This window comes from Schistocerca serialis, chromosome 9 (genome assembly GCF_023864345.2).
Source record: "Schistocerca serialis cubense isolate TAMUIC-IGC-003099 chromosome 9, iqSchSeri2.2, whole genome shotgun sequence".
Classification (NCBI taxonomy): Eukaryota; Metazoa; Arthropoda; class Insecta; order Orthoptera; family Acrididae; genus Schistocerca; species Schistocerca serialis.
In genome coordinates, this window is record NC_064646.1 from 445,598,395 (window position 1) to 445,611,944 (window position 13,550).

General features: G+C 52.8%; 40 non-coding genes across 40 annotated transcripts; 19 read left to right on the plus strand and 21 right to left on the minus strand.

The window, feature by feature from the left end:
* Window positions 1-194: 194 nt before the first annotated feature.
* Window positions 195-266, minus strand: Trnad-guc (transfer RNA aspartic acid (anticodon GUC)). The gene has a single exon. It is a non-coding gene; the product is annotated as a tRNA-Asp (tRNA).
* A 107-nt stretch (window positions 267-373) lies between these two features.
* Window positions 374-465, minus strand: Trnai-uau (transfer RNA isoleucine (anticodon UAU)). The gene is given in 2 exon segments: window positions 374-409; window positions 428-465. It is a non-coding gene; the product is annotated as a tRNA-Ile (tRNA).
* Window positions 466-843: 378 nt separating this feature from the next.
* On the plus strand, window positions 844-916 carry Trnar-acg (transfer RNA arginine (anticodon ACG)). The gene has a single exon. It is a non-coding gene; the product is annotated as a tRNA-Arg (tRNA).
* Window positions 917-1,520: 604 nt separating this feature from the next.
* Trnad-guc (transfer RNA aspartic acid (anticodon GUC)) lies at window positions 1,521-1,592 on the minus strand. The gene has a single exon. It is a non-coding gene; the product is annotated as a tRNA-Asp (tRNA).
* A 107-nt stretch (window positions 1,593-1,699) lies between these two features.
* On the minus strand, window positions 1,700-1,791 carry Trnai-uau (transfer RNA isoleucine (anticodon UAU)). Its single transcript is given in 2 exon segments — window positions 1,700-1,735; window positions 1,754-1,791. It is a non-coding gene; the product is annotated as a tRNA-Ile (tRNA).
* Window positions 1,792-2,169: 378 nt separating this feature from the next.
* Trnar-acg (transfer RNA arginine (anticodon ACG)) lies at window positions 2,170-2,242 on the plus strand. The gene has a single exon. It is a non-coding gene; the product is annotated as a tRNA-Arg (tRNA).
* A 287-nt stretch (window positions 2,243-2,529) lies between these two features.
* Trnam-cau (transfer RNA methionine (anticodon CAU)) lies at window positions 2,530-2,601 on the plus strand. Its single transcript has one exon. It is a non-coding gene; the product is annotated as a tRNA-Met (tRNA).
* A 245-nt stretch (window positions 2,602-2,846) lies between these two features.
* Trnad-guc (transfer RNA aspartic acid (anticodon GUC)) lies at window positions 2,847-2,918 on the minus strand. The gene has a single exon. It is a non-coding gene; the product is annotated as a tRNA-Asp (tRNA).
* A 107-nt stretch (window positions 2,919-3,025) lies between these two features.
* On the minus strand, window positions 3,026-3,117 carry Trnai-uau (transfer RNA isoleucine (anticodon UAU)). The gene is given in 2 exon segments: window positions 3,026-3,061; window positions 3,080-3,117. It is a non-coding gene; the product is annotated as a tRNA-Ile (tRNA).
* Window positions 3,118-3,495: 378 nt separating this feature from the next.
* On the plus strand, window positions 3,496-3,568 carry Trnar-acg (transfer RNA arginine (anticodon ACG)). Its single transcript has one exon. It is a non-coding gene; the product is annotated as a tRNA-Arg (tRNA).
* A 287-nt stretch (window positions 3,569-3,855) lies between these two features.
* Trnam-cau (transfer RNA methionine (anticodon CAU)) lies at window positions 3,856-3,927 on the plus strand. Its single transcript has one exon. It is a non-coding gene; the product is annotated as a tRNA-Met (tRNA).
* A 245-nt stretch (window positions 3,928-4,172) lies between these two features.
* Trnad-guc (transfer RNA aspartic acid (anticodon GUC)) lies at window positions 4,173-4,244 on the minus strand. The gene has a single exon. It is a non-coding gene; the product is annotated as a tRNA-Asp (tRNA).
* Window positions 4,245-4,351: 107 nt separating this feature from the next.
* Trnai-uau (transfer RNA isoleucine (anticodon UAU)) lies at window positions 4,352-4,443 on the minus strand. Its single transcript is given in 2 exon segments — window positions 4,352-4,387; window positions 4,406-4,443. It is a non-coding gene; the product is annotated as a tRNA-Ile (tRNA).
* A 378-nt stretch (window positions 4,444-4,821) lies between these two features.
* Trnar-acg (transfer RNA arginine (anticodon ACG)) lies at window positions 4,822-4,894 on the plus strand. Its single transcript has one exon. It is a non-coding gene; the product is annotated as a tRNA-Arg (tRNA).
* A 287-nt stretch (window positions 4,895-5,181) lies between these two features.
* Trnam-cau (transfer RNA methionine (anticodon CAU)) lies at window positions 5,182-5,253 on the plus strand. The gene has a single exon. It is a non-coding gene; the product is annotated as a tRNA-Met (tRNA).
* A 245-nt stretch (window positions 5,254-5,498) lies between these two features.
* Window positions 5,499-5,570, minus strand: Trnad-guc (transfer RNA aspartic acid (anticodon GUC)). The gene has a single exon. It is a non-coding gene; the product is annotated as a tRNA-Asp (tRNA).
* A 107-nt stretch (window positions 5,571-5,677) lies between these two features.
* Trnai-uau (transfer RNA isoleucine (anticodon UAU)) lies at window positions 5,678-5,769 on the minus strand. Its single transcript is given in 2 exon segments — window positions 5,678-5,713; window positions 5,732-5,769. It is a non-coding gene; the product is annotated as a tRNA-Ile (tRNA).
* A 378-nt stretch (window positions 5,770-6,147) lies between these two features.
* Trnar-acg (transfer RNA arginine (anticodon ACG)) lies at window positions 6,148-6,220 on the plus strand. The gene has a single exon. It is a non-coding gene; the product is annotated as a tRNA-Arg (tRNA).
* Window positions 6,221-6,507: 287 nt separating this feature from the next.
* Window positions 6,508-6,579, plus strand: Trnam-cau (transfer RNA methionine (anticodon CAU)). Its single transcript has one exon. It is a non-coding gene; the product is annotated as a tRNA-Met (tRNA).
* A 245-nt stretch (window positions 6,580-6,824) lies between these two features.
* On the minus strand, window positions 6,825-6,896 carry Trnad-guc (transfer RNA aspartic acid (anticodon GUC)). The gene has a single exon. It is a non-coding gene; the product is annotated as a tRNA-Asp (tRNA).
* A 107-nt stretch (window positions 6,897-7,003) lies between these two features.
* Trnai-uau (transfer RNA isoleucine (anticodon UAU)) lies at window positions 7,004-7,095 on the minus strand. The gene is given in 2 exon segments: window positions 7,004-7,039; window positions 7,058-7,095. It is a non-coding gene; the product is annotated as a tRNA-Ile (tRNA).
* A 378-nt stretch (window positions 7,096-7,473) lies between these two features.
* On the plus strand, window positions 7,474-7,546 carry Trnar-acg (transfer RNA arginine (anticodon ACG)). The gene has a single exon. It is a non-coding gene; the product is annotated as a tRNA-Arg (tRNA).
* A 287-nt stretch (window positions 7,547-7,833) lies between these two features.
* Window positions 7,834-7,905, plus strand: Trnam-cau (transfer RNA methionine (anticodon CAU)). Its single transcript has one exon. It is a non-coding gene; the product is annotated as a tRNA-Met (tRNA).
* A 245-nt stretch (window positions 7,906-8,150) lies between these two features.
* On the minus strand, window positions 8,151-8,222 carry Trnad-guc (transfer RNA aspartic acid (anticodon GUC)). Its single transcript has one exon. It is a non-coding gene; the product is annotated as a tRNA-Asp (tRNA).
* Window positions 8,223-8,329: 107 nt separating this feature from the next.
* On the minus strand, window positions 8,330-8,421 carry Trnai-uau (transfer RNA isoleucine (anticodon UAU)). The gene is given in 2 exon segments: window positions 8,330-8,365; window positions 8,384-8,421. It is a non-coding gene; the product is annotated as a tRNA-Ile (tRNA).
* A 378-nt stretch (window positions 8,422-8,799) lies between these two features.
* Trnar-gcg (transfer RNA arginine (anticodon GCG)) lies at window positions 8,800-8,872 on the plus strand. Its single transcript has one exon. It is a non-coding gene; the product is annotated as a tRNA-Arg (tRNA).
* Window positions 8,873-9,159: 287 nt separating this feature from the next.
* Window positions 9,160-9,231, plus strand: Trnai-aau (transfer RNA isoleucine (anticodon AAU)). Its single transcript has one exon. It is a non-coding gene; the product is annotated as a tRNA-Ile (tRNA).
* Window positions 9,232-9,476: 245 nt separating this feature from the next.
* Trnad-guc (transfer RNA aspartic acid (anticodon GUC)) lies at window positions 9,477-9,548 on the minus strand. Its single transcript has one exon. It is a non-coding gene; the product is annotated as a tRNA-Asp (tRNA).
* A 107-nt stretch (window positions 9,549-9,655) lies between these two features.
* On the minus strand, window positions 9,656-9,747 carry Trnai-uau (transfer RNA isoleucine (anticodon UAU)). Its single transcript is given in 2 exon segments — window positions 9,656-9,691; window positions 9,710-9,747. It is a non-coding gene; the product is annotated as a tRNA-Ile (tRNA).
* Window positions 9,748-10,125: 378 nt separating this feature from the next.
* On the plus strand, window positions 10,126-10,198 carry Trnar-acg (transfer RNA arginine (anticodon ACG)). The gene has a single exon. It is a non-coding gene; the product is annotated as a tRNA-Arg (tRNA).
* Window positions 10,199-10,485: 287 nt separating this feature from the next.
* Window positions 10,486-10,557, plus strand: Trnam-cau (transfer RNA methionine (anticodon CAU)). Its single transcript has one exon. It is a non-coding gene; the product is annotated as a tRNA-Met (tRNA).
* A 245-nt stretch (window positions 10,558-10,802) lies between these two features.
* Trnad-guc (transfer RNA aspartic acid (anticodon GUC)) lies at window positions 10,803-10,874 on the minus strand. The gene has a single exon. It is a non-coding gene; the product is annotated as a tRNA-Asp (tRNA).
* A 107-nt stretch (window positions 10,875-10,981) lies between these two features.
* Trnai-uau (transfer RNA isoleucine (anticodon UAU)) lies at window positions 10,982-11,073 on the minus strand. The gene is given in 2 exon segments: window positions 10,982-11,017; window positions 11,036-11,073. It is a non-coding gene; the product is annotated as a tRNA-Ile (tRNA).
* A 378-nt stretch (window positions 11,074-11,451) lies between these two features.
* Window positions 11,452-11,524, plus strand: Trnar-acg (transfer RNA arginine (anticodon ACG)). Its single transcript has one exon. It is a non-coding gene; the product is annotated as a tRNA-Arg (tRNA).
* A 287-nt stretch (window positions 11,525-11,811) lies between these two features.
* On the plus strand, window positions 11,812-11,883 carry Trnam-cau (transfer RNA methionine (anticodon CAU)). Its single transcript has one exon. It is a non-coding gene; the product is annotated as a tRNA-Met (tRNA).
* A 245-nt stretch (window positions 11,884-12,128) lies between these two features.
* On the minus strand, window positions 12,129-12,200 carry Trnad-guc (transfer RNA aspartic acid (anticodon GUC)). Its single transcript has one exon. It is a non-coding gene; the product is annotated as a tRNA-Asp (tRNA).
* A 107-nt stretch (window positions 12,201-12,307) lies between these two features.
* Window positions 12,308-12,399, minus strand: Trnai-uau (transfer RNA isoleucine (anticodon UAU)). The gene is given in 2 exon segments: window positions 12,308-12,343; window positions 12,362-12,399. It is a non-coding gene; the product is annotated as a tRNA-Ile (tRNA).
* Window positions 12,400-12,777: 378 nt separating this feature from the next.
* Window positions 12,778-12,850, plus strand: Trnar-acg (transfer RNA arginine (anticodon ACG)). The gene has a single exon. It is a non-coding gene; the product is annotated as a tRNA-Arg (tRNA).
* A 287-nt stretch (window positions 12,851-13,137) lies between these two features.
* On the plus strand, window positions 13,138-13,209 carry Trnam-cau (transfer RNA methionine (anticodon CAU)). Its single transcript has one exon. It is a non-coding gene; the product is annotated as a tRNA-Met (tRNA).
* Window positions 13,210-13,454: 245 nt separating this feature from the next.
* Window positions 13,455-13,526, minus strand: Trnad-guc (transfer RNA aspartic acid (anticodon GUC)). The gene has a single exon. It is a non-coding gene; the product is annotated as a tRNA-Asp (tRNA).
* Between the last annotated feature and the right edge of the window lie 24 nt (window positions 13,527-13,550).

Sequence of the window (13,550 nt, forward strand, 5' to 3'; positions counted from 1 at the left end):
TCGGCTGGGGTGCTTTGATTCAGCGTTAACAGCAAACCCCGTAATTCTGAAGTGTGAAGAATGCGAGAACCACTTCCTAAGATGTAGCATTTTTTAAGATTTCGCACCAACTACACTCCACGATCGCAAAGTTAATGCTCTTACGACCCCCATACGCGCAACACTCGAACAGGTTTGTGAGATAAAAATCGCATCTCCCCGGCGGGGAATCGAACCCCGGTCTCCCGCGTGACAGGCGGGGATACTAACCACTATACTACCGAGGAAGACGCAGCTAGCGTCTCGAATGCACAATTATGTTACTCAAATAGCTGATACATCTCAAACCTAGCCTCCTGTTGCTGTCAGAGACAGCTGCTAAGAATTAAAAGTATGCCCCAGGTGAGGCTCGAACTCACAACCCCGGCATTGCTCACGGCTACTGCCTTATAAGTACCGTGCGCTAACCAATTGCGCCACTGGGGCTACAACACAGTGCTCTCAGTTAGCGGTATTCACCTTGCTGCAAACCAGTGGTGGCCACAGAAACATACGATCGCCACCTGATGCCATACTGCGACTTTGGCACCTGACTACCAATGCTTCGTGCTATTCTTGTTTCATATGCTACGCTTACATGCACATCAACCGGCTCTGGTCGTCGAGAAAACGCGGGAAAACGCGCGCCTTGCCTTCTGCTACCTGTCGAACAGCGAGAGCAGATGCGTGGCAAGCTCTAAGCTCTGCAGGCGCACTGCGGCCACGCAGCTGGACGAGAGGTACCTTCCTTGGGAGCTTGCTCAGCCATGGAGAACACGTTTCTTAGCGAATTGCACTTGTCTCGTAGAAAGAAATGCTGCCACTGGCCCTGTGGCGCAACGGATAACGCGTCTGACTACGGATCAGAAGATTCCAGGTTCGAATCCTGGCAGGGTCGGCATTTTGTTAGTTGCCGACGCGTAGCTGGCCAGTGGATTTCGTATGTCGCCGCATCGTGGAGTGCTTTGTTGCTCCTGTGCATCTCGCAGCTGCATGTCGAGTCGATCGTGGTAAATATCGCTGCCTGCAAGCGTCAGCGTAGCGTCAGTCGAGCAAAGTCGAGACAAGTCAAGCTGAGAGCTGTAGGAGATGATACGCAATTAAATACAGGCGTGTGAAAGCGACGCAGACAACACTTTCCAAGTGTCCCACGTCACGTGGCGCAGAGCCGGCGCAACCCCAGCCAGCAGAGTGGCGCAGTGGAAGCGTGCCGGGCCCATAACCCAGAGGTCCGTGGATCGAAACCACGCTCTGCTAAAATTATTTCTTTTGCGGACTGTGTCGAGCTCGATTATTACGCCCACAGCGTCGGCTGGGGTGCTTTGATTCAGCGTTAACAGCAAACCCCGTAATTCTGAAGTGTGAAGAATGCGAGAACCACTTCCTAAGATGTAGCATTTTTTAAGATTTCGCACCAACTACACTCCACGATCGCAAAGTTAATGCTCTTACGACCCCCATACGCGCAACACTCGAACAGGTTTGTGAGATAAAAATCGCATTTCCCCGGCGGGGAATCGAACCCCGGTCTCCCGCGTGACAGGCGGGGATACTAACCACTATACTACCGAGGAAGACGCAGCTAGCGTCTCGAATGCACAATTATATTACTCAAATAGCTGATACATCTCAAACCTAGCCTCCTGTTGCTGTCAGAGACAGCTGCTAAGAATTAAAAGTATGCCCCAGGTGAGGCTCGAACTCACAACCCCGGCATTGCTCACGGCTACTGCCTTATAAGTACCGTGCGCTAACCAATTGCGCCACTGGGGCTACAACACAGTGCTCTCAGTTAGCGGTATTCACTTTGCTGCAAACCAGTGGTGGCCACAGAAACATACGATCGCCACCTGATGCCATACTGCGACTTTGGCACCTGACTACCAATGCTTCGTGCTATTCTTGTTTCATATGCTACGCTTACATGCACATCAACCGGCTCTGGTCGTCGAGAAAACGCGGGAAAACGCGCGCCTTGCCTTCTGCTACCTGTCGAACAGCGAGAGCAGATGCGTGGCAAGCTCTAAGCTCTGCAGGCGCACTGCGGCCACGCAGCTGGACGAGAGGTACCTTCCTTGGGAGCTTGCTCAGCCATGGAGAACACGTTTCTTAGCGAATTGCACTTGTCTCGTAGAAAGAAATGCTGCCACTGGCCCTGTGGCGCAACGGATAACGCGTCTGACTACGGATCAGAAGATTCCAGGTTCGAATCCTGGCAGGGTCGGCATTTTGTTAGTTGCCGACGCGTAGCTGGCCAGTGGATTTCGTATGTCGCCGCATCGTGGAGTGCTTTGTTGCTCCTGTGCATCTCGCAGCTGCATGTCGAGTCGATCGTGGTAAATATCGCTGCCTGCAAGCGTCAGCGTAGCGTCAGTCGAGCAAAGTCGAGACAAGTCAAGCTGAGAGCTGTAGGAGATGATACGCAATTAAATACAGGCGTGTGAAAGCGACGCAGACAACACTTTCCAAGTGTCCCACGTCACGTGGCGCAGAGCCGGCGCAACCCCAGCCAGCAGAGTGGCGCAGTGGAAGCGTGCTGGGCCCATAACCCAGAGGTCCGTGGATCGAAACCACGCTCTGCTAAAATTATTTCTTTTGCGGACTGTGTCGAGCTCGATTATTACGCCCACAGCGTCGGCTGGGGTGCTTTGATTCAGCGTTAACAGCAAACCCCGTAATTCTGAAGTGTGAAGAATGCGAGAACCACTTCCTAAGATGTAGCATTTTTTAAGATTTCGCACCAACTACACTCCACGATCGCAAAGTTAATGCTCTTACGACCCCCATACGCGCAACACTCGAACAGGTTTGTGAGATAAAAATCGCATCTCCCCGGCGGGGAATCGAACCCCGGTCTCCCGCGTGACAGGCGGGGATACTAACCACTATACTACCGAGGAAGACGCAGCTAGCGTCTCGAATGCACAATAATGTTACTCAAATAGCTGATACATCTCAAACCTAGCCTCCTGTTGCTGTCAGAGACAGCTGCTAAGAATTAAAAGTATGCCCCAGGTGAGGCTCGAACTCACAACCCCGGCATTGCTCACGGCTACTGCCTTATAAGTACCGTGCGCTAACCAATTGCGCCACTGGGGCTACAACACAGTGCTCTCAGTTAGCGGTATTCACCTTGCTGCAAACCAGTGGTGGCCACAGAAACATACGATCGCCACCTGATGCCATACTGCGACTTTGGCACCTGACTACCAATGCTTCGTGCTATTCTTGTTTCATATGCTACGCTTACATGCACATCAACCGGCTCTGGTCGTCGAGAAAACGCGGGAAAACGCGCGCCTTGCCTTCTGCTACCTGTCGAACAGCGAGAGCAGATGCGTGGCAAGCTCTAAGCTCTGCAGGCGCACTGCGGCCACGCAGCTGGACGAGAGGTACCTTCCTTGGGAGCTTGCTCAGCCATGGAGAACACGTTTCTTAGCGAATTGCACTTGTCTCGTAGAAAGAAATGCTGCCACTGGCCCTGTGGCGCAACGGATAACGCGTCTGACTACGGATCAGAAGATTCCAGGTTCGAATCCTGGCAGGGTCGGCATTTTGTTAGTTGCCGACGCGTAGCTGGCCAGTGGATTTCGTATGTCGCCGCATCGTGGAGTGCTTTGTTGCTCCTGTGCATCTCGCAGCTGCATGTCGAGTCGATCGTGGTAAATATCGCTGCCTGCAAGCGTCAGCGTAGCGTCAGTCGAGCAAAGTCGAGACAAGTCAAGCTGAGAGCTGTAGGAGATGATACGCAATTAAATACAGGCGTGTGAAAGCGACGCAGACAACACTTTCCAAGTGTCCCACGTCACGTGGCGCAGAGCCGGCGCAACCCCAGCCAGCAGAGTGGCGCAGTGGAAGCGTGCTGGGCCCATAACCCAGAGGTCCGTGGATCGAAACCACGCTCTGCTAAAATTATTTCTTTTGCGGACTGTGTCGAGCTCGATTATTACGCCCACAGCGTCGGCTGGGGTGCTTTGATTCAGCGTTAACAGCAAACCCCGTAATTCTGAAGTGTGAAGAATGCGAGAACCACTTCCTAAGATGTAGCATTTTTTAAGATTTCGCACCAACTACACTCCACGATCGCAAAGTTAATGCTCTTACGACCCCCATACGCGCAACACTCGAACAGGTTTGTGAGATAAAAATCGCATCTCCCCGGCGGGGAATCGAACCCCGGTCTCCCGCGTGACAGGCGGGGATACTAACCACTATACTACCGAGGAAGACGCAGCTAGCGTCTCGAATGCACAATTATGTTACTCAAATAGCTGATACATCTCAAACCTAGCCTCCTGTTGCTGTCAGAGACAGCTGCTAAGAATTAAAAGTATGCCCCAGGTGAGGCTCGAACTCACAACCCCAGCATTGCTCACGGCTACTGCCTTATAAGTACCGTGCGCTAACCAATTGCGCCACTGGGGCTACAACACAGTGCTCTCAGTTAGCGGTATTCACCTTGCTGCAAACCAGTGGTGGCCACAGAAACATACGATCGCCACCTGATGCCATACTGCGACTTTGGCACCTGACTACCAATGCTTCGTGCTATTCTTGTTTCATATGCTACGCTTACATGCACATCAACCGGCTCTGGTCGTCGAGAAAACGCGGGAAAACGCGCGCCTTGCCTTCTGCTACCTGTCGAACAGCGAGAGCAGATGCGTGGCAAGCTCTAAGCTCTGCAGGCGCACTGCGGTAACGCAGCTGGACGAGAGGTACCTTCCTTGGGAGCTTGCTCAGCCATGGAGAACACGTTTCTTAGCGAATTGCACTTGTCTCGTAGAAAGAAATGCTGCCACTGGCCCTGTGGCGCAACGGATAACGCGTCTGACTACGGATCAGAAGATTCCAGGTTCGAATCCTGGCAGGGTCGGCATTTTGTTAGTTGCCGACGCGTAGCTGGCCAGTGGATTTCGTATGTCGCCGCATCGTGGAGTGCTTTGTTGCTCCTGTGCATCTCGCAGCTGCATGTCGAGTCGATCGTGGTAAATATCGCTGCCTGCAAGCGTCAGCGTAGCGTCAGTCGAGCAAAGTCGAGACAAGTCAAGCTGAGAGCTGTAGGAGATGATACGCAATTAAATACAGGCGTGTGAAAGCGACGCAGACAACACTTTCCAAGTGTCCCACGTCACGTGGCGCAGAGCCGGCGCAACCCCAGCCAGCAGAGTGGCGCAGTGGAAGCGTGCTGGGCCCATAACCCAGAGGTCCGTGGATCGAAACCACGCTCTGCTAAAATTATTTCTTTTGCGGACTGTGTCGAGCTCGATTATTACGCCCACAGCGTCGGCTGGGGTGCTTTGATTCAGCGTTAACAGCAAACCCCGTAATTCTGAAGTGTGAAGAATGCGAGAACCACTTCCTAAGATGTAGCATTTTTTAAGATTTCGCACCAACTACACTCCACGATCGCAAAGTTAATGCTCTTACGACCCCCATACGCGCAACACTCGAACAGGTTTGTGGGATAAAAATCGCATCTCCCCGGCGGGGAATCGAACCCCGGTCTCCCGCGTGACAGGCGGGGATACTAACCACTATACTACCGAGGAAGACGCAGCTAGCGTCTCGAATGCACAATTATGTTACTCAAATAGCTGATACATCTCAAACCTAGCCTCCTGTTGCTGTCAGAGACAGCTGCTAAGAATTAAAAGTATGCCCCAGGTGAGGCTCGAACTCACAACCCCGGCATTGCTCACGGCTACTGCCTTATAAGTACCGTGCGCTAACCAATTGCGCCACTGGGGCTACAACACAGTGCTCTCAGTTAGCGGTATTCACCTTGCTGCAAACCAGTGGTGGCCACAGAAACATACGATCGCCACCTGATGCCATACTGCGACTTTGGCACCTGACTACCAATGCTTCGTGCTATTCTTGTTTCATATGCTACGCTTACATGCACATCAACCGGCTCTGGTCGTCGAGAAAACGCGGGAAAACGCGCGCCTTGCCTTCTGCTACCTGTCGAACAGCGAGAGCAGATGCGTGGCAAGCTCTAAGCTCTGCAGGCGCACTGCGGCCACGCAGCTGGACGAGAGGTACCTTCCTTGGGAGCTTGCTCAGCCATGGAGAACACGTTTCTTAGCGAATTGCACTTGTCTCGTAGAAAGAAATGCTGCCACTGGCCCTGTGGCGCAACGGATAACGCGTCTGACTACGGATCAGAAGATTCCAGGTTCGAATCCTGGCAGGGTCGGCATTTTGTTAGTTGCCGACGCGTAGCTGGCCAGTGGATTTCGTATGTCGCCGCATCGTGGAGTGCTTTGTTGCTCCTGTGCATCTCGCAGCTGCATGTCGAGTCGATCGTGGTAAATATCGCTGCCTGCAAGCGTCAGCGTAGCGTCAGTCGAGCAAAGTCGAGACAAGTCAAGCTGAGAGCTGTAGGAGATGATACGCAATTAAATACAGGCGTGTGAAAGCGACGCAGACAACACTTTCCAAGTGTCCCACGTCACGTGGCGCAGAGCCGGCGCAACCCCAGCCAGCAGAGTGGCGCAGTGGAAGCGTGCTGGGCCCATAACCCAGAGGTCCGTGGATCGAAACCACGCTCTGCTAAAATTATTTCTTTTGCGGACTGTGTCGAGCTCGATTATTACGCCCACAGCGTCGGCTGGGGTGCTTTGATTCAGCGTTAACAGCAAACCCCGTAATTCTGAAGTGTGAAGAATGCGAGAACCACTTCCTAAGATGTAGCATTTTTTAAGATTTCGCACCAACTACACTCCACGATCGCAAAGTTAATGCTCTTACGACCCCCATACGCGCAACACTCGAACAGGTTTGTGAGATAAAAATCGCATCTCCCCGGCGGGGAATCGAACCCCGGTCTCCCGCGTGACAGGCGGGGATACTAACCACTATACTACCGAGGAAGACGCAGCTAGCGTCTCGAATGCACAATTATGTTACTCAAATAGCTGATACATCTCAAACCTAGCCTCCTGTTGCTGTCAGAGACAGCTGCTAAGAATTAGAAGTATGCCCCAGGTGAGGCTCGAACTCACAACCCCGGCATTGCTCACGGCTACTGCCTTATAAGTACCGTGCGCTAACCAATTGCGCCACTGGGGCTACAACACAGTGCTCTCAGTTAGCGGTATTCACTTTGCTGCAAACCAGTGGTGGCCACAGAAACATACGATCGCCACCTGATGCCATACTGCGACTTTGGCACCTGACTACCAATGCTTCGTGCTATTCTTGTTTCATATGCTACGCTTACATGCACATCAACCGGCTCTGGTCGTCGAGAAAACGCGGGAAAACGCGCGCCTTGCCTTCTGCTACCTGTCGAACAGCGAGAGCAGATGCGTGGCAAGCTCTAAGCTCTGCAGGCGCACTGCGGCCACGCAGCTGGACGAGAGGTACCTTCCTTGGGAGCTTGCTCAGCCATGGAGAACACGTTTCTTAGCGAATTGCACTTGTCTCGTAGAAAGAAATGCTGCCACTGGCCCTGTGGCGCAACGGATAACGCGTCTGACTACGGATCAGAAGATTCCAGGTTCGAATCCTGGCAGGGTCGGCATTTTGTTAGTTGCCGACGCGTAGCTGGCCAGTGGATTTCGTATGTCGCCGCATCGTGGAGTGCTTTGTTGCTCCTGTGCATCTCGCAGCTGCATGTCGAGTCGATCGTGGTAAATATCGCTGCCTGCAAGCGTCAGCGTAGCGTCAGTCGAGCAAAGTCGAGACAAGTCAAGCTGAGAGCTGTAGGAGATGATACGCAATTAAATACAGGCGTGTGAAAGCGACGCAGACAACACTTTCCAAGTGTCCCACGTCACGTGGCGCAGAGCCGGCGCAACCCCAGCCAGCAGAGTAGCGCAGTGGAAGCGTGCTGGGCCCATAACCCAGAGGTCCGTGGATCGAAACCACGCTCTGCTAAAATTATTTCTTTTGCGGACTGTGTCGAGCTCGATTATTACGCCCACAGCGTCGGCTGGGGTGCTTTGATTCAGCGTTAACAGCAAACCCCGTAATTCTGAAGTGTGAAGAATGCGAGAACCACTTCCTAAGATGTAGCATTTTTTAAGATTTCGCACCAACTACACTCCACGATCGCAAAGTTAATGCTCTTACGACCCCCATACGCGCAACACTCGAACAGGTTTGTGAGATAAAAATCGCATCTCCCCGGCGGGGAATCGAACCCCGGTCTCCCGCGTGACAGGCGGGGATACTAACCACTATACTACCGAGGAAGACGCAGCTAGCGTCTCGAATGCACAATTATGTTACTCAAATAGCTGATACATCTCAAACCTAGCCTCCTGTTGCTGTCAGAGACAGCTGCTAAGAATTAAAGGTATGCCCCAGGTGAGGCTCGAACTCACAACCCCGGCATTGCTCACGGCTACTGCCTTATAAGTACCGTGCGCTAACCAATTGCGCCACTGGGGCTACAACACAGTGCTCTCAGTTAGCGGTATTCACTTTGCTGCAAACCAGTGGTGGCCACAGAAACATACGATCGCCACCTGATGCCATACTGCGACTTTGGCACCTGACTACCAATGCTTCGTGCTATTCTTGTTTCATATGCTACGCTTACATGCACATCAACCGGCTCTGGTCGTCGAGAAAACGCGGGAAAACGCGCGCCTTGCCTTCTGCTACCTGTCGAACAGCGAGAGCAGATGCGTGGCAAGCTCTAAGCTCTGCAGGCGCACTGCGGCCACGCAGCTGGACGAGAGGTACCTTCCTTGGGAGCTTGCTCAGCCATGGAGAACACGTTTCTTAGCGAATTGCACTTGTCTCGTAGAAAGAAATGCTGCCACTGGCCCTGTGGCGCAACGGATAACGCGTCTGACTGCGGATCAGAAGATTCCAGGTTCGAATCCTGGCAGGGTCGGCATTTTGTTAGTTGCCGACGCGTAGCTGGCCAGTGGATTTCGTATGTCGCCGCATCGTGGAGTGCTTTGTTGCTCCTGTGCATCTCGCAGCTGCATGTCGAGTCGATCGTGGTAAATATCGCTGCCTGCAAGCGTCAGCGTAGCGTCAGTCGAGCAAAGTCGAGACAAGTCAAGCTGAGAGCTGTAGGAGATGATACGCAATTAAATACAGGCGTGTGAAAGCGACGCAGACAACACTTTCCAAGTGTCCCACGTCACGTGGCGCAGAGCCGGCGCAACCCCAGCCAGCAGAGTGGCGCAGTGGAAGCGTGCTGGGCCAATAACCCAGAGGTCCGTGGATCGAAACCACGCTCTGCTAAAATTATTTCTTTTGCGGACTGTGTCGAGCTCGATTATTACGCCCACAGCGTCGGCTGGGGTGCTTTGATTCAGCGTTAACAGCAAACCCCGTAATTCTGAAGTGTGAAGAATGCGAGAACCACTTCCTAAGATGTAGCATTTTTTAAGATTTCGCACCAACTACACTCCACGATCGCAAAGTTTATGCTCTTACGACCCCCATACGCGCAACACTCGAACAGGTTTGTGAGATAAAAATCGCATCTCCCCGGCGGGGAATCGAACCCCGGTCTCCCGCGTGACAGGCGGGGATACTAACCACCATACTACCGAGGAAGACGCAGCTAGCGTCTCGAATGCACAATTATGTTACTCAAATAGCTGATACATCTCAAACCTAGCCTCCTGTTGCTGTCAGAGACAGCTGCTAAGAATTAAAAGTATGCCCCAGGTGAGGCTCGAACTCACAACCCCGGCATTGCTCACGGCTACTGCCTTATAAGTACCGTGCGCTAACCAATTGCGCCACTGGGGCTACAACACAGTGCTCTCAGTTAGCGGTATTCACTTTGCTGCAAACCAGTGGTGGCCACAGAAACATACGATCGCCACCTGATGCCATACTGCGACTTTGGCACCTGACTACCAATGCTTCGTGCTATTCTTGTTTCATATGCTACGCTTACATGCACATCAACCGGCTCTGGTCGTCGAGAAAACGCGGGAAAACGCGCGCCTTGCCTTCTGCTACCTGTCGAACAGCGAGAGCAGATGCGTGGCAAGCTCTAAGCTCTGCAGGCGCACTGCGGCCACGCAGCTGGACGAGAGGTACCTTCCTTGGGAGCTTGCTCAGCCATGGAGAACACGTTTCTTAGCGAATTGCACTTGTCTCGTAGAAAGAAATGCTGCCACTGGCCCTGTGGCGCAACGGATAACGCGTCTGACTACGGATCAGAAGATTCCAGGTTCGAATCCTGGCAGGGTCGGCATTTTGTTAGTTGCCGACGCGTAGCTGGCCAGTGGATTTCGTATGTCGCCGCATCGTGGAGTGCTTTGTTGCTCCTGTGCATCTCGCAGCTGCATGTCGAGTCGATCGTGGTAAATATCGCTGCCTGCAAGCGTCAGCGTAGCGTCAGTCGAGCAAAGTCGAGACAAGTCAAGCTGAGAGCTGTAGGAGATGATACGCAATTAAATACAGGCGTGTGAAAGCGACGCAGACAACACTTTCCAAGTGTCCCACGTCACGTGGCGCAGAGCCGGCGCAACCCCAGCCAGCAGAGTGGCGCAGTGGAAGCGTGCTGGGCCCATAACCCAGACGTCCGTGGATCGAAACCACGCTCTGCTAAAATTATTTCTTTTGCGGACTGTGTCGAGCTCGATTATTACGCCCACAGCGTCGGCTGGGGTGCTTTGATTCAGCGTTAACAGCAAACCCCGTAATTCTGAAGTGTGAAGAATGCGAGAACCACTTCCTAAGATGTAGCATTTTTTAAGATTTCGCACCAACTACACTCCACGATCGCAAAGTTTATGCTCTTACGACCCCCATACGCGCAACACTCGAACAGGTTTGTGAGATAAAAATCGCATCTCCCCGGCGGGGAATCGAACCCCGGTCTCCCGCGTGACAGGCGGGTATACTAACCACCATACTACCGAGGAAGACGCAGCTAGCGTCTCGAATGCACAATTATGTTACTCAAATAGCTGATACATCTCAAACCTAGCCTCCTGTTGCTGTCAGAGACAGCTGCTAAGAATTAAAAGTATGCCCCAGGTGAGGCTCGAACTCACAACCCCGGCATTGCTCACGGCTACTGCCTTATAAGTACCGTGCGCTAACCAATTGCGCCACTGGGGCTACAACACAGTGCTCTCAGTTAGCGGTATTCACTTTGCTGCAAACCAGTGGTGGCCACAGAAACATACGATCGCCACCTGATGCCATACTGCGACTTTGGCACCTGACTACCAATGCTTCGTGCTATTCTTGTTTCATATGCTACGCTTACATGCACATCAACCGGCTCTGGTCGTCGAGAAAACGCGGGAAAACGCGCGCCTTGCCTTCTGCTACCTGTCGAACAGCGAGAGCAGATGCGTGGCAAGCTCTAAGCTCTGCAGGCGCACTGCGGCCACGCAGCTGGACGAGAGGTACCTTCCTTGGGAGCTTGCTCAGCCATGGAGAACACGTTTCTTAGCGAATTGCACTTGTCTCGTAGAAAGAAATGCTGCCACTGGCCCTGTGGCGCAACGGATAACGCGTCTGACTACGGATCAGAAGATTCGAGGTTCGAATCCTGGCAGGGTCGGCATTTTGTTAGTTGCCGACGCGTAGCTGGCCAGTGGATTTCGTATGTCGCCGCATCGTGTAGTGCTTTGTTGCTCCTGTGCATCTCGCAGCTGCATGTCGAGTCGATCGTGGTAAATATCGCTGCCTGCAAGCGTCAGCGTAGCGTCAGTCGAGCAAAGTCGAGACAAGTCAAGCTGAGAGCTGTAGGAGATGATACGCAATTAAATACAGGCGTGTGAAAGCGACGCAGACAACACTTTCCAAGTGTCCCACGTCACGTGGCGCAGAGCCGGCGCAACCCCAGCCAGCAGAGTGGCGCAGTGGAAGCGTGCTGGGCCCATAACCCAGACGTCCGTGGATCGAAACCACGCTCTGCTAAAATTATTTCTTTTGCGGACTGTGTCGAGCTCGATTATTACGCCCACAGCGTCGGCTGGGGTGCTTTGATTCAGCGTTAACAGCAAACCCCGTAATTCTGAAGTGTGAAGAATGCGAGAACCACTTCCTAAGATGTAGCATTTTTTAAGATTTCGCACCAACTACACTCCACGATCGCAAAGTTTATGCTCTTACGACCCCCATACGCGCAACACTCGAACAGGTTTGTGAGATAAAAATCGCATCTCCCCGGCGGGGAATCGAACCCCGGTCTCCCGCGTGACAGGCGGGTATACTAACCACCATACTACCGAGGAAGACGCAGCTAGCGTCTCGAATGCACAATTATGTTACTCAAATAGCTGATACATCTCAAACCTAGCCTCCTGTTGCTGTCAGAGACAGCTGCTAAGAATTAAAAGTATGCCCCAGGTGAGGCTCGAACTCACAACCCCGGCATTGCTCACGGCTACTGCCTTATAAGTACCGTGCGCTAACCAATTGCGCCACTGGGGCTACAACACAGTGCTCTCAGTTAGCGGTATTCACTTTGCTGCAAACCAGTGGTGGCCACAGAAACATACGATCGCCACCTGATGCCATACTGCGACTTTGGCACCTGACTACCAATGCTTCGTGCTATTCTTGTTTCATATGCTACGCTTACATGCACATCAACCGGCTCTGGTCGTCGAGAAAACGCGGGAAAACGCGCGCCTTGCCTTCTGCTACCTGTCGAACAGCGAGAGCAGATGCGTGGCAAGCTCTAAGCTCTGCAGGCGCACTGCGGCCACGCAGCTGGACGAGAGGTACCTTCCTTGGGAGCTTGCTCAGCCATGGAGAACACGTTTCTTAGCGAATTGCACTTGTCTCGTAGAAAGAAATGCTGCCACTGGCCCTGTGGCGCAACGGATAACGCGTCTGACTACGGATCAGAAGATTCGAGGTTCGAATCCTGGCAGGGTCGGCATTTTGTTAGTTGCCGACGCGTAGCTGGCCAGTGGATTTCGTATGTCGCCGCATCGTGGAGTGCTTTGTTGCTCCTGTGCATCTCGCAGCTGCATGTCGAGTCGATCGTGGTAAATATCGCTGCCTGCAGGCGTCAGCGTAGCGTCAGTCGAGCAAAGTCGAGACAAGTCAAGCTGAGAGCTGTAGGAGATGATACGCAATTAAATACAGGCGTGTGAAAGCGACGCAGACAACACTTTCCAAGTGTCCCACGTCACGTGGCGCAGAGCCGGCGCAACCCCAGCCAGCAGAGTGGCGCAGTGGAAGCGTGCTGGGCCCATAACCCAGACGTCCGTGGATCGAAACCACGCTCTGCTAAAATTATTTCTTTTGCGGACTGTGTCGAGCTCGATTATTACGCCCACAGCGTCGGCTGGGGTGCTTTGATTCAGCGTTAACAGCAAACCCCGTAATTCTGAAGTGTGAAGAATGCGAGAACCACTTCCTAAGATGTAGCATTTTTTAAGATTTCGCACCAACTACACTCCACGATCGCAAAGTTTATGCTCTTACGACCCCCATACGCGCAACACTCGAACAGGTTTGTGAGATAAAAATCGCATCTCCCCGGCGGGGAATCGAACCCCGGTCTCCCGCGTGACAGGCGGGTATACTAACCACCATACTACCGAGGAAGACGCAGCTAGCGTCTCGAATGC